Source organism: Ursus americanus, chromosome 34, assembly GCF_024610735.1.
Source record: "Ursus americanus isolate L20-20 chromosome 34, mUrsAme1.1.p, whole genome shotgun sequence".
Lineage (NCBI taxonomy): Eukaryota > Metazoa > Chordata > Mammalia > Carnivora > Ursidae > Ursus > Ursus americanus.
The window spans coordinates 11,606,901-11,621,797 of record NC_142160.1 but is presented as its reverse complement, the minus strand read 5'-3'; the positions used below and the strand labels follow the sequence as shown (position 1 = coordinate 11,621,797).

At 43.0% G+C, this 14,897-nt stretch overlaps 1 protein-coding gene across 5 annotated transcripts in view; it reads right to left on the bottom strand.

Annotated features, from left to right (window-relative positions):
• The window catches only part of MAMDC2 (MAM domain containing 2), a 222,308-nt gene that overhangs the window by 164,291 nt on the left and 43,120 nt on the right, over positions 1-14,897 (bottom strand). For 2 of the 5 annotated variants that reach the window (XM_087858752.1, XM_045772465.2), the window contains 2 exons: positions 6,276-6,404; positions 3,915-4,040 (listed from right to left, as the gene is read on the bottom strand). The gene's annotated coding sequence lies outside the window, so the exon portion shown is untranslated. Of the gene's footprint in view, positions 1-3,914; positions 4,041-6,275; positions 6,405-12,483; positions 12,545-14,897 lie in introns of all 5 variants that reach the window. The other 3 variants (XM_045772467.2, XM_087858749.1, XM_087858751.1) reach the window with 3 other exon arrangements.

Below are 14,897 nucleotides of genomic sequence, written 5' to 3'. Positions count from 1 at the left end.
TTGTTTTTGTTTCCTGATCTTGCTCATCCTTGTGCAATTAAGTTGCAGCCCTGAATCCAAATATATGCTCCCGGGAACCTCCTGAGAACATCCCAAGTGCATGATTTACAAAGACTGCTCTGGGGTTGAAGCAAGCTATCTTGATTCTTTAAATACCTTACTTGAAGAGGAAAATTATAAATCTATCAGAAGGACTTTTAGGCTTAAATTCTTCTTCAGGGATTCAAAGTTAACAAAGGGGACAGTATACAAAAGAAGATGACCTTTTCCATATAAGCTAAAACTATACCATCATTAATGAATTGCGTTATAGGCAAGAAAAGACAAGGAGCAGTTCTAGTTGAGGCCAGCATTTCACTTAAGATCATAGAATGGGAGACAGTGTAGTTTATGTTTTAAGTAGTTAAAAAATTTTTACAAAGCCGTTCTTTAAAAACACGTGAGCATTAAAAATAAATGAATATACTCTAAAGCAATAAGCTTTCGCTTAGAATTTGGGGTCATATTACTGATTTATCTTGCCTGTGGCGGCTAAAGATAATTTGAAAGTATCAGTAGGAAAGAAAGAATTATAGTGCTGACTACATCTAACTTACTACATTGTCTCTCGTAGTTAGGTGGTTTTTTATTATATTACCCTGTTGAAGGGAAATTGCTTACATTGATGACAAACCAAAAGAAACTTGGCCTTCCTGGTGGTGGTGGCGGGGGTGGAATGCTATTTTTCTTGAGCAAAATTATATTATAATGTGCTGACAAATTAAAAACAACTCTTCTGAGTAATGAATGCATAAGGAGACTCCAGACCAAAGGGATCGGAACAGTAATGACATAAAGGAAATACCCTGATTTTTTTTTCCCTAAAAACTCAGCTAAAGTTCCAAGTAGTTTTCATTCAACAGTTCCAAATATCTTTCAACAGTGTCACTCCAAAACTGAAATGAGGGAAAACAAAGAGACATCTGAATGCCCAGTCTGTGCTCATTAGAAATGCACGGGTCATTTGCGTGATTAACAAGTCTTTGCTCATTAAGCCCTGGTGCCTGCCGCCCCGCCTGGGGGTAGGGGTCTGAACTCTGTGCCAGCAGCTGCAGTGGTAACATTCCTCTACTCCAGTTTCAAGAGCATGCGGTTTGCTGCCTGACTACCCGGGTTCAAATCTCAGCTCCACCACTTAGCAGCTCTGTGATTTCAGACAAGTTCCTCAGCCTCTCTGAACCTGTTTCTTCTGTAAATGGGAGAAAGTAACAGTCACTCTCTCCTAGGATGAAACAAGCTGAAGCCCACAGCACAGGCCGAACACGTAATACACATTCAACGGATCTTAACTATCTTCTGATTTTGCTACAAGCTTGGATGGTTTAACAACCCTGGGGTGCATAACTAGACTCGCTATTCCAAGATTATTTGAGGCAGAGGGATGTCCTTATTTATAAGCAAATGAAAAACTTAGTAGAATTCAATGATTTCTTCCAGGTGCCCAGACGACTTTCTTGCATAAATTAGAATCACAGGGAACCGCGGAATTCCAGAATAATAGGAAGAAACCACCAGGTGATCTTCAGCCCTGGCAAAGAAGTTTCACAGAGGGAGAGAAACTGGCACAGTCCATAGTGCATTTGTCTTCGAATCAGAAAGTACAGGGATTCGGTTCCTTGCTTGGTCACTGTGGTGGGTCACATGCTGGCCCCCAAAAGATATGTCTAATTCTTAAACCTCAGTACTTGTGAATGGGAGCTTATTTGGAAATCGGGTCTTTCCAGGTGTAATTAAATTAAGGCTCTTGAGCTGAGATCATCCTATAGGTACTGTAGGCCCTAAATTCAAGGATGAGTATCCTTATAAAAGAAAAGGAGAAGACAGACACACCCAGAGGGGAAGCCCACAGGAAGACGGAGGCAGAGATTGGAGTGATGTGTCTACAAGACAAGGAGTGCCAAGGAACGTGGGCGGCCACCAGGAGCTAGGAGACAGGCATGGAACGGATTTTCCTTCAGAGCTTTAAGAATGAACCAACCCTACTGACCTTGACTTTTTTTTTTTTTTTTTTTTTTTTAAGATCTTATTTATTTATTTGAGAAAGAGAGAGAGCATAAGCAGGGGGAGCAGCAGAGGGAGAGGGAGAAGCAGACTCCCCACTGAGCAGGGAGTCCGATGAGGGACTCAATCCTAGGATCCCATGATCATGACCCGAGCCGAAGGCAGACACAACCCACTGAGCCACCCAGGCGCCCCCTGACCTTGATTTTGGACTTCTGCTCTCCGGCACTATGGAAGAATAAATTCCTGTTGTTTTAACTCATGCATTTACAGGAATTTGTTACAGCAGACAGTATAGTCAGTAAGTTGGAAAGTTCATGCACCTGAGAATTAACAAGATCAAGTATGTAAAGGTACCTGGACCTAACAGGTGCTCAGTTATGTTAGTTGAAAACATTCTCTTTATCTTCACAACAACCCAGTTTTGTTTTGTAAGTTAAGCATTATCTTCATTTTCTGCTGAGGAAACGGATTCTCTGGAAGGTCGACCAAGCAGCACCAGGCTAGGTGAGAAAGTGGCCGGTTTCCTGGCTCCAGGGCTTGTACCTTCTCACCCACACCAATTTGTCCCCCGTCTTGCTTATACAATTTTGCCATAATTCTGTTACTTACTACATCACGTCACCGTACAGGACTGAACTGCCATGTATGCTATGTATCTACAAATTAAAATATTATCTGAGGAGGCAGTAGAAGTGGAGTGTGAGAAAGAAGTCTAAGGAAAGTACACAAAATCCAAAAGGCAGATCACTTATTAAGAATTAATAAGTGAAAGTTTTCTAAGTTATAAATCCTTTGGGCTCATTAAGAAACCCTATAAGAGTGTTGAATTACTGGGACGCCTGGGTGTCTCAGTCAGTTAAGCATCTGCCTTCAGCTCAGGTCATGGTCCCAGAGATCTTGGGACTGAGCCCCATGTCGGTCTCCCTGCTCAGGGGGAGTCTGCTTCTCCCTCTGCGCTCCCCCCCCAACTCATGCCTGCTAGAGAGCTCTCTCTCTCTCCCCTTCCTGAAACAAATAAATAAATCTTTAAAAAAAATGTTGAATTGTTTAATGTACTTAAAATAGCCTGAGACTGAGTTAGATTTGCTATGCTAAGGTAGCTAGTAGGTCCTTTCGAAAGTTAATTATACCCCAAAAAGCTCTTCATCTATCTACTGCCCACGGTTCTTTTGAGATTTACTACACCATCAAAAGTGGGACCTAGGCAACCTAATGAAATCCACTACTTACGCCAATAATCACCGCAGTGGTATTTCAAGGCCATCTCCTTAGTAAAAATATTTGTAGTCAACCTATTTTGGACGCCCTTGGGAGAGAAATACACCAAGCACATCAAAAGGGCATAATTCCCTTTCAGAACAGGGCTTTATTTATCAAACTGTTAGAGTAAGTCCCAACACTAGATTAGTGCAACTGCTTCATTCTTTCCCCCCAGAAAACCACAGAGACGCCAGGTCACTTTAGAATCTGCTGAGTTCAGAGCGAAGTCATGCAAACTGGTAGTAGTGCTTCGCATTGAGAGAGAATAAACATTCCGGGGAAATGAGATGCAAAGATTATTGTCTCTCTTTTTCTATCTGGTAGCTTTCAATTAGTTAATACAGTACCATCCACAAAACTGCTTAGCTGTATTACTAAATTTTAACTTAAAAAAATGAGGATTTATAAAGTACTTGCCCTTAGGCATGTCCCAGGGCTTCTGAACATCATGCTCGGCGGCCTTAAGTTAGAAACCCCATTCCTGGCACTGTGATGATGAGACAATGAGACGGAATTCAGATGAAGATCCCAATAAACACTACATCTTCCTCTTTTCCTGCGACATACCCCGCTGACATGTTTAGCATCTCCCAAGCCCAAGACTGGCTCACCTAGTCAAAACACTAGCACTTGGTCTTCAGTCCAGTGTCCTGGTTGAGAGCATGGGCTTCAGTTCTGTCTTCCACCATTTGCTTCCAGGAAGCAGCCAGTCATTCTTCAGGCCGTGGTTTCCTCATCTGTGAAATGGGAGGATAATAGTAACTACCTCACGGAGCTGTTAAAGGAAGGCCACATAAAGCCCTGGGAACTCTGTCTGACATACAATGTTTGCTCCCCTCATGCCCAACCTGATCCGAGGAGGCGGCACTCTAGGCACTGGTACTCGGGGGCGGTCCTGACGGCCTCCCCGGTGATCTCACAGTCCTGCTGACCAGCAGACCCGAGGGAACTCATCACAGTGCTCTAAATGAGACCTACCAGTGTAGAGCACATAGAAGGCCCCCTCTAATTTTCTGTGTGCTCTGCTAGTCCTGAAATTCCTCAGAACTTCACAGGACAGAGCTAACTCTGGCAGGCTCTCGAAGGATAAATGAATCTTCCCCTTGAGTTGAATGATTTAAAATCACACACATTCAGTCGCTGAGTCTTGTTTTTGGTGACACTACATTGCGTAATGCTGCTACGTGGAAGAGCCAGGGGTGAGCGCGCTCACATCACCCTCGAATGCTGTCACGCTCATGTCCAGGCAGAGGAGATTACACATTACAGCTTTACTCTGTCTACGTATATATATGACAAGTGCCACATTGTTTTCGTAGGCTCGGGTCAGCTGACAAACTGTCCCAAAGGTTTTGAGTTGTCCAGTAATTCAGGTCAGACTAGCACTCTGAGCGTTGTAACGGCTTTCCTTGGGGAGGGGTCACAGAGAAAAAGGAGGGGGCTTGAGAAAAAGCTAGTGTGGATATGTATTACCAAAGTGCATCTCTAAAAACTGAAAGAGTTTCCCTCTTTGCTTTGGTTACTGGGAAGCCTGGAGACAAACTGACTATCTGACAATAGTAACTATACAGAGTCATGTGCTACTCTTTTCTCATGTTTTAAATTCTTAACTGTATCTGACATCTTTGCAATTTATTTAATTTACATAGTGTATATTTTTGAAACAAGTTCAAATCCTCTCTGGAAGAAAAGGAAAAGAACATATTTTTAGAACGCTCAAATTATGCTTAAGTAATAGAGTCCCTTAAAGAGTTAACTCCCTTCCAAAGGGCTTTCTTTACTCCCAGACAGATTACTCATTGGCAGATGAAGCATGAAGTTGCCAACTGTCAAACACCAGGGGGATATATTTCTGGGGGGGGGTGGGGGACAGAAAGAGAACCTTAATAGAACTTTCTCTTGGGGAACAGAAAGCATTCAGATGTATTTTTTAGAGCAAACAGCCCATCTAGTGCTAAACTGGCAAAGGACATACTTGAAGGACAGTGGCTGTTAGAGGCCAACGGAAATTCTGAAATCAGTGAGCTGGAGCAGCTCCATCAGCCAGTCCAACTGGACAGCCACCAGGACCGCTTCTAACAGAGGCTCAGAGAAGACAAACTGTGACAGTGGAAAGAACTGGGAAACGAGGAGATACATGCACACGTGTGCATGTGCACACACTGAGCACAAACCAATAACCCTACAGTGTTTGCACAAGAAGGCTACTTTTAGGGGCGTCTGGGTGGCTCAGTCGTTAAGCATCTGCCTTTGGCTCAGGGCATGATCCTGGCGTTCCGGGATCGGGCCCCAAGTCAGGCTCCTCTGCTGGGAGCCTGCTTCTTCCTCTCCTACTCCCCCTGCTTGTGTTTCCTCTCTAGCTGGCTGTCTCTCTCTCTGTCGAATGAATAAATAAAATCTTAAAAAAAAAAAAAAAAAGAAGGCTACTTTTAGGAATATTTTTTTATTTTATTATTTTATTTTATTTTTAATTTTTTTAGAGAGAAAAAGAGAGAGAGCTAGCACGCATGTGAGCAGTGAGGAGGGTCGGTGGGAGAGAGAGAATCTCAAGCGGGCTCCACACTCAGCACGGAGCTGGACACGGGGCTGAATCTCACGACCCCAAAATCATGACCTGAGCCAAAATCAAGAGTTGGACACTTAACTGACTAAGCCACCCAGGCGCCCCTGGAGTATTTTTTTAATGGACAGCTTACTCCAGAATTACTACTGAGATAAGCATGAAATTCCAGTTGATCCCTGTGGTCAGAGAAAGTTATTTATATCAAACGGCTCACCAAAATAAGCAGGACGTGAGGTGACAGTATTATACAGACACAAGGATACATACCATTCCTATAACTACCCACACACGCATCCCATGTACGTAGCTCTATTTCTGTTAGTATGTTACATATGTTAACTCCTTTGCCCCTCCTAAGAAATAAGTTCTAGGTTTGATCACTTGTGCTGTCAGGAGCTATAGACGTTACCTCACTTGCTCAGTAGACATGAGTGGCAGTGATAGCCGGGCTTCCATCCCAGGTCTGGGTAACTCCTCTGTAGATCACGCAGTGTCTATGCAGCTCTATGAGTCAGGGAGGAGTAGGTAGAAGGAAGACCTGGGACGACATCGAGGAAAAATATATTTGAAAAAGCATGCTTTGCTGGCCACAAAAGAGGTCAATGCTACACCATCTTTCCCTATTACTAAAACTACTTCTAGCTTTGATGAAAACTTTACATGATCCAGTTTTGATGCTAGCCTGAAAAGATGTCTTTGTCTGCTTACTTAGAAAAGGTAGGTTTCATCAGGGACAATTTCAATGCCTGTGTGCTGGGGAATCCTGTTCTTGACCTGCATGAGTTACAGGCTATGCCTATATGATGCCACATTGGGAGGAAAAGCTAATAATTCACTCAGGGATAGGAATTTAGCTACATGATCAGAACTTCTGGGTTTTGGAAACATCTGGATGTCTGACATTGAGACACACAGCCTGAGCCTCACTTGCTGTTTTGCTTGGTACATGCCCCTGCATGAATCATACCAGAGCTAAAAACAGGGAGCAATAGAAGACAAAGTAACACAGGCCTGCGGAAAGCCAAAGTCTCTCCACCATCAATTACACCAGGGGTGGGGCTCTATGGGCTTCGGCTGGGACCCACAGTTTGGGTCTGACACCAAAGGGACGGTGGAAGCCAGAGGTGCCACTAAAAGAGATGATCGGAGAGGAAGTGGATGAATGTCATCCCAAAGGAGCAGAAGTGGGAGGAGAGTACAGAATTTAGAGCCAAGAAACAGACAAGAAGCAAAAGCAGGTTGGACTGAAAGGGGGGGTGGTGGAGGGTGGATCCTGAGAACCCTTGCTGAAGGCCAGTGTTGGACATGGCTGGACATGGCTAGAGAAGGGGTGGACATGGCTGGAGAAGGCACTGTCTGTGACTTAGTGAAATATGGCAGGTTGAATTTCACTCATTCATTCAGGTTGAGGGACAAAGAGGCTTAAGCACATATGTTACTCATACTATAAAACGTTCTTGCTAAAAACTGATATTAGTAATCAGCTTTCCTTCTGGATTTTGCTTTTCAGTGGGAATAGGAAATGAACTAAATATGGCCCACATAAAAAGAGAAAAGGGTTGTGAATAGGATTTTTCTCTCATTTATAATCAGTAACTTAAAATCAACAACAGTAATACCAGCTAAAGTTTATGGGAATGTGTCAGGCTTTAGATGCACGATTTCATTCCATTTTCACAATAACCCTAGGAGGTAGGTGCTGTTATCATCCCCATTTCATAGATGAGGAAACTGAGACTGGGAGAGGTTGAATATCTTGTCCACCACCCACAGCCAGGGCCCTTTCTGACTAGAAAATTCTATACTCTCGGGCAGTAATGTCTCTGACACTGACCACAGCAACATTTTCTAAATATGTCTCCAGAAGCAAGGGAAACAAAAGCAAAAATAAACACTTGGGACTATATCAAAATACAAAGCCTCTGCACAGTGAAAGAAACAATCAACAAAACTAAAAGGCAACCTACTGAATGGGAGAAGATATGTGCAAATGACATAAAGGGTTAGTATCCAAAGTATATAAGGAACTTATACAACTCAACACCCAGGAAACAAGTAATCCAATTAAAAAATGAGCAGAAGGCATGAACAGACACTTCTCCAAAGAAGACATCCAGCTGGCCAACAGACACATGAAAAATTGCTCAACATCATTCATCATCAGGGAAATATAAATCAAAACCACAATGACGATCACCTCACACCTGTCAAAATAGATAAATCGAAAACATGAGAAACAACAAATGTTAATGAAGATGTGGAAAAAAAGATAACCTCTAGCACTGTTGGTGGGAATGCAAGCTGGTGCAGCCACTGTGGAAAACAGCATGGAGGTTCCTTGTAAAGTTAAAAATAGAACTACCCTATGATTCAGTAATCCCACTACTGGGTATTTACCCCAAAACCCCAGAAACACTAATTCAAAGGCATACATGTACACCTATGTTTATAGCAGCATTATTTATGATAGCCAAATTATGGAAGCAGCCCAAGTGTCCATTGATAAATTAATGGATAAAGAAGATGTGGCATATATATACAGTGGAATAGTACTCAGCCATAAAAAGAATGAAATCTTGCCATTTGCAACAACATGGATGGAGCTAGAGAATTTCATGCTAATCAAGTCAGTCAGAGAAAGACAAATACCATATGATTTCACTCATGTGGAATTTAAAAAACAAAACAAATAAGTAAAGGGGAAGACAGAGAGAGAGAGGCAAACCAAGAATCAGACTCTTAACTAGAGAGAACAAAGTGGTGGTTCCCAGAAGGGGGTTGGGTGTGCAAATGGGTGAAATGGGTGATGGGGATTAAAGAGTGCACTGTGATGAGCAGCAGGTGATGTATGGAAGTGCTGAATCACTATATTATACACTTGAAACTAATATAACATTGTATGTTAACTATACTGGAATTAAAATTTCTTTTTAGGGGCACCTGGTTGGCTTAGTCAGTTAAATGTCTGCCTCCAGCTCAGGGCATGATCCCAGGGTCCTGGATTGAGCCCCACATCTGGCTCCCTGCTCCGTCGGGAGCCTGCTTCTCCCCTCCTGCTCCCCTGCCTGTGCTCTCTCTCTCTCTCTCTGTGTGTCATATAAATCTTTGTCGAATATATCTCTGTTGAATAAAATATTAAAAAAAATAAAATAAAATTCTGTACTCTTAAATCACTTATGTTCATGATCTCTAGATTATGGTTTCAAAGCCCTTTCACACACAGTATCACATTTGGTCTTTTCAACAACTCTGGAAGCAGGCCTGGTTTCCAACCTCAGCTTTGCCCCTTCCTAGCTATGCTACCCTTCTTCTCTTAAGCACCTAGACCTGAGCTTTTACCATCTGGAGAGGGAGTGTAATGATGGTGTCTAACCACCTATGGGGCTGTAGCGAGGAAGAGAGGCACTAATGGATTCACAGTCGTGCCCAGCACAGAGTTGAAGGCAAGGAAACGAGTGCTCTGTTGATGGCCATACTGGGTTACAGATACGCAGAGGGAAGCCCAGGGAGGTGGAGGACGTCACTCAACACCCCCCGCTGGGCAAGTGTAGAGCTGGGAGCTAAACCCACATCAGCACCCCCTCCCGTGAAACGTCTTGGCCCCACGTTGTTCATGACACCACTTCACGGCAGTAAGTATGGCAGCTGCTGTGACAAACAGTCTCTGGTGCAGGTGCACTTGAGCTCGGTGAAAACATCTGGATGCTCTTCATGGCAGCTTTGAAAGGAAATTTTCCCCATTCTGTTGGCACAACTGCACGACAGGTTTGGAAAAGTGCAATTTGGAGCCCTTCTGCTGCTGATTCCCCTAAACAAGGACATGTGTTTGGCGTGTTGCCTGAAGGCCCAATGCTGTGTGTTGAACTACAGATTCTGTTGTGATTGAAATGATGAGGATTTAACTGAGGATACCTGGCCCCAATGATATATGGGGGTATACGTGTCAACCCAGCGTAATGGTTTGGGGTGGGGGAGGGGAAGGTTGCAGGAGGAAAACAATCCTCAGATAACGAAACAGAACACAAGGCCAAATCTCTTCCAAAGAATTTATAACGAGCTTGTTTATGAGTCATCTGCAACTGAAAGTGAGCCCATTTCCTTCATATTGGAATTCCGTGGTACCAGCCTTGAATAAACTTGTAAAACAGACACTGTTTGCTAGTACATCCTACATCGACCTTTTCACTCTCTTCCTGCCCTCTGAAGCCCCTCTCCCTATCCTCGCTTGCTCAGCGAGGCCAACCTCCCAACCCACCTCCTGGCCCAGGATTCCTCTTTTCCTATGCCTTACTCTCCATTCGAATGTAACTGCTTGCAACTCAGGGTGAGGAGGAAAGCAAACTGAGTGGGATCAATTCACACTCAGTTGTTAATAAGGGATGGCCTTCCCAAGGTACTCACAGTTTAAGAATTATTATGCTCTATGTGGTAAATTGCAGAAAAGTTTTCATCAAGCTCTGAACCAGTTTATCTTCACAAAAGCAAATCATTACATTGATTTCAAAATCCCAACCTCAATACATATTTAATCACCGACCCACTGAAAAAATATTTATTGACTACCTACAATATGACAGATGCTGTGCTGGGGATTAACTGGTGAGTGAGAAGGAATCCATGCTCACAGGACAGTGAAAGAACCTGTAGCTTCCACTAGGCGAATAAACTGGTCACCCAGGCTGCACTGCCTTGGTGGTCTGCTGCTCTGCTAATGTCAGAAGTGAGAGGGAGGGGGAGGGAGGAGGCGAAAGAGGACACAAAGACCAATAAGGCAAGGCTTCTAGCTCCAGGTTGTCAGAAGCCCCTCCATTCCCACTGGTTTTATCCCCCAGTATCTGCCTGTCCCCAGAGGAGTCTGAGTTTACTACCCTGTTCTAGGAGGATATTCTTATAATACATATTAGTACCAAGATTATTTTATGATATTGAAAACTTTTGTTAAAATAGCAAATTTAGTGACAAAACTTGAGAGTATGAAATTGAAAAATGGGCTTCCTTAGGGCATAAAGTTAATGAAAAGGTGGCTGTGTTTGGTGCATTTGTTCCACCTTCCCCTGCTAAAATACACAGGCTATAAATTAGAAGATTTAGATTCTGACTCTCACTCTGTGTTACTTATAAGCTGTGTTACCTCAGACAAGTTACTTCACCTCTCTGAGCCTGTTTCCTTATCTATAAAAAGAGAGGATTGGATTTGATAATCCTTAAAGTCTCTTTTCAGTCAAATACTGTTCTAATGCTGTGATTCTTTGTTGATCTTACAGACTTCAGTGAGATTTTAATAAAGGAATTTGGCATAGTTATTTGTTACATGACTCAGGAATCCATCTCAAAGAAACACAAAATAAAGGTTGTCAGAGAAAACAGCAGACTTTCATTTCCTGGGTAAAATGCTTCCTCTAGGACCAAAGAATGTCCATGTATTAATTCCTGTGACAAATAAGGGAACTATAGAAGAGTAAAAATCAACGAAAAGCTATAGTGGATGATACATAGGATACTTCTATAGGTAAAGATTTATATGTGGTCGATGTTTTTTGGAACCAAAAATGAAACCTAAAGTTCAAGAATATTTTAAAAGTTATCCTTTGTGTTTCAGATCCTGGGCTCTCTAAATAAAAATATGGCTTGTTTCATCAGGCTGCATTAACAGCTCTCCAAGAGGTATTAATTATCAACTATTCGCTCTTAACTATTCCCTTTTTGTGGCTTAGGACTGAGTTTCAGTCTCAGGTGCTGAGCATGAAAAGGGGGAATCAGTGTACCACTCTATGCCTGCTAGAGGCTGGTGAGGCTATGGCTGGGGAGAAAGACTTGGAAGTTTCTTCAAAGTGAGTGGCTGTTTCGAGGGGAAAAAGGAATGATAAGCATGCTCGGTGAAGTTTACAGGTGACATGTCCCAACTGGTGAAGTGACAGTAGAGGCTACCATAGCTGGTGAACTGGTTGTCAATGGATCAGTGCTTAACCCCCAGGTGCCACCCGGCTCACTGTCCACCACCTCTCCACACGCTGCCATCAGTGGCCCATGGATGGGAGAGTCAAAGCAATAATTAGGTTCATGAAACACTAGTTAGGATATTAGAACCAAAAGAAAATCTAGAGGTTTCCTTGTCTCACTATCTCATGATGAGCAAAGGTGACCCAACGAGGAAACGTAATGTGGCCAAGGTAAAGCAGCTCTCCACTAGCAGAACTAGCTCTAGAACCCAGGTCTTCTGACTCCCAGTCAAATGTACTTTTCAGCACAGCACATCTCTAGGTTGAAAGTACTTATGAGTGACTTAACTTCCCAGAGCTTTCCTGCATGTGGACAGTGCAAAAGGACCCCACTGACATCTATTTGAGTAATATACCAACGGTACTGATAATTCACTCTTTCCTTCCGCAGCACATTCTTTGTCTAAGGAATGCTATCACTGTTGTCATACTCAAGGTTTAATTTGTCATATTTACTCTTATTTTATCCCTAAAATGTCCAGGCTGGAAGTTGAGTCCTGGAGACAGTTGCAAAATTAAACCAATGCAGGTCCTACGTGGAGGGGGCCACATGTGACTAGGGATTGCCGAAGTGACTACCAGAGCAGGAAGGGTATGTTTGTCATGGCCATGGGTTACCTGGTCAAGAGACAGAAGTGAGGCATCCCCAAGCTGGTTCTGAGGCAGTAAGATGTGGCCACTAGTGTGGAGAACAAAAGCAAAGAAAAAAATTAAATTTCCTTACAACTAACAGATCACTGGCAAGTCTTTGAGACAGGCAGAGTGATTTTCTCTAGGAACTCACTGCCTCGATGTTAATGCTTTAGCTTAACATTAGCCTGACCTCCAAAATCCTGTAAATCTCCTTTAACATATAAAAATTCCCTTGGAAGCTTCCTTTATCTCCACCCACCAAGATATACGTTAGCAATCATTTTCTAAGCACATGGCCCACTGATACACATCTGAAGAGTCTCATGACTAAGGTTTTCCTAGACAGTAGTAAATGACCTCTTTCGTACATCTAGCCCCTCAAGGTCCTGGAAACCTTGCTTCCAAATTCCTTAGAGATTTATGCTATCCCTAACCCCTGCCCAACATGAAAGTATATAATCAACCACCCCTCAGGATCCCAGAGCAGCTCTTTCTGCCCACAGGTCCCATCCCCGTGCTTTAATAAAACTACCCTTTTTGCACCAAAGACACCTCAAGAATTCTTTCTTGACCGTTCGTTCCTGAACCCAAACATTTTCACATAAGCTACCAGTTCAGGTCTCAATTGGTTCCTAAGTGCCCCTGAGTCCCAGTCTATGGAAATCCCAACAGCCCAAGCTGCTAGAATGATATCAGCCATAACTAGGAGGAAGTTCAGTACTACCTAGACAAATACTCACCCTCCCTTTCTCCCCACCTTTTTATTGCTGCCTATCCCCATCTCCCAAATCTATTGACAAATAGATTTTCCGTATCTGTAGTAGAAAAAAAGGACTCTGTCCTGTGACAAGGGATCCACATCAGATGTTGCTACCTGACCCAGTTTGACCAGTTATGTCCCACCTGGGTCCTAGTCTTCTGCTGTTGCATGTCCTGAGACAAATCAGTCTCTGAGGGTCTCTCTTTCCTCATCTATAAAATGGACTGGCTAACTCCAGGTTTCTAACTATAAGATTCCCAAGATGTAGTAACGTTTGTCTGATCTTATTAGTGGCAGCAAGCTTCCAAAGACACTTTTCACTGTTTATTAGCTGTATAAGACTATATGCAAAATGAAAGATAAAGTTGCATGTTTTTAAAAAGGTAATTCTGTTCTTGCAATATATCCTAAACATTTCACTTTATTCTGCCCTCACTATCAATTACAGACACGGGGACACAGGAAACAGGTGACGTTCTAGTCGATAACCAGAAAAGAGCAAAATCTGCCACTGAGTGAAATCAATGTTGGGTTCACCAGCAATCAGCAGATGTAGCTCCTTCTACGTAGACAAAACCTGAATGGAGCTAAAGCCAAAATGGGCCAGTTTTGCAACACAGAACAAATCATGGGCCAGCCACAGATGTCAGAGGTTGCTATTTTGGTCCTCCACCCATTTATTTATCTATTCGTCTTTCCATTCATTCTTTTATTTTCTTGACAACCTAAAGTAGCTTATCTAAGTTATTAAGCAAGCTCCCAAAATGTTCAAACATGTCTCTGCTATTAAGACATGTTACTAGGGGATACAAGTAGCAGTGAAAAACATTGCAACACTAGGTGTGATGTTCTTTCTTTCTGGATAGTCATATGTCAGTCCACATTTGGAACACCAGCTAAACAGTCAATAATCAAGATGAGGGATATGCCCATAGAGAACTAGTTGCAAAGAAAAATACTAACGAAAGTAGTCCTGTGTGCATGCATATATCCTGATTCCCCTTTCCAGAGAAGAAGAGAGAGAGGAAAAAAGAAACAGCCGTTAAGTAGCCTCTCAGTATATTCCTTAAGTCTCTCTCACCAGAAATGCTAGTTCAATGTTTAACATCTGTCTTGTGTACAAATTCGTACATCATTCTGTGGATTTGAGAAATTAAAAAATATGAGGGTTAGGAAACCCCTAGGCCCAGATTCACATTTTGGCACAAATGTAAGGCTCAAAGAACTGAGTGGTCGGGGTTGTGTATTTCAGACCTGCAGAGAATGGCCAACCTTGTCCCTCTGCCAGGGTCAATGGGCCAATTTTTCCCCGAGGTACTGCATCTATCTCAGACACATGAGCAAATGGGAAAATCCACGCAGAGGTTATTTGTTCCACAAGAAGCAGCAGATGTGATACAACTTTAAAATTCTAATGATTTTACCACAGCCCTGGACTTCTGGCCAGAAGCAGCAGTCTTAGAAATGCTGTTGCCTCCCTGCTTCCACCTCAAATCACCAGCCCCGGCCTCCCGCGCACACACCGTTAAAGACTGCCCCTCCGGATGAGCCATTCTCATTCTGCAGCTTGCTAACTGGAAGGATACAGCCCTTTCCCCATCCTTTCGGTTCTCAGTTATACTAGTATCTACACCAGCTA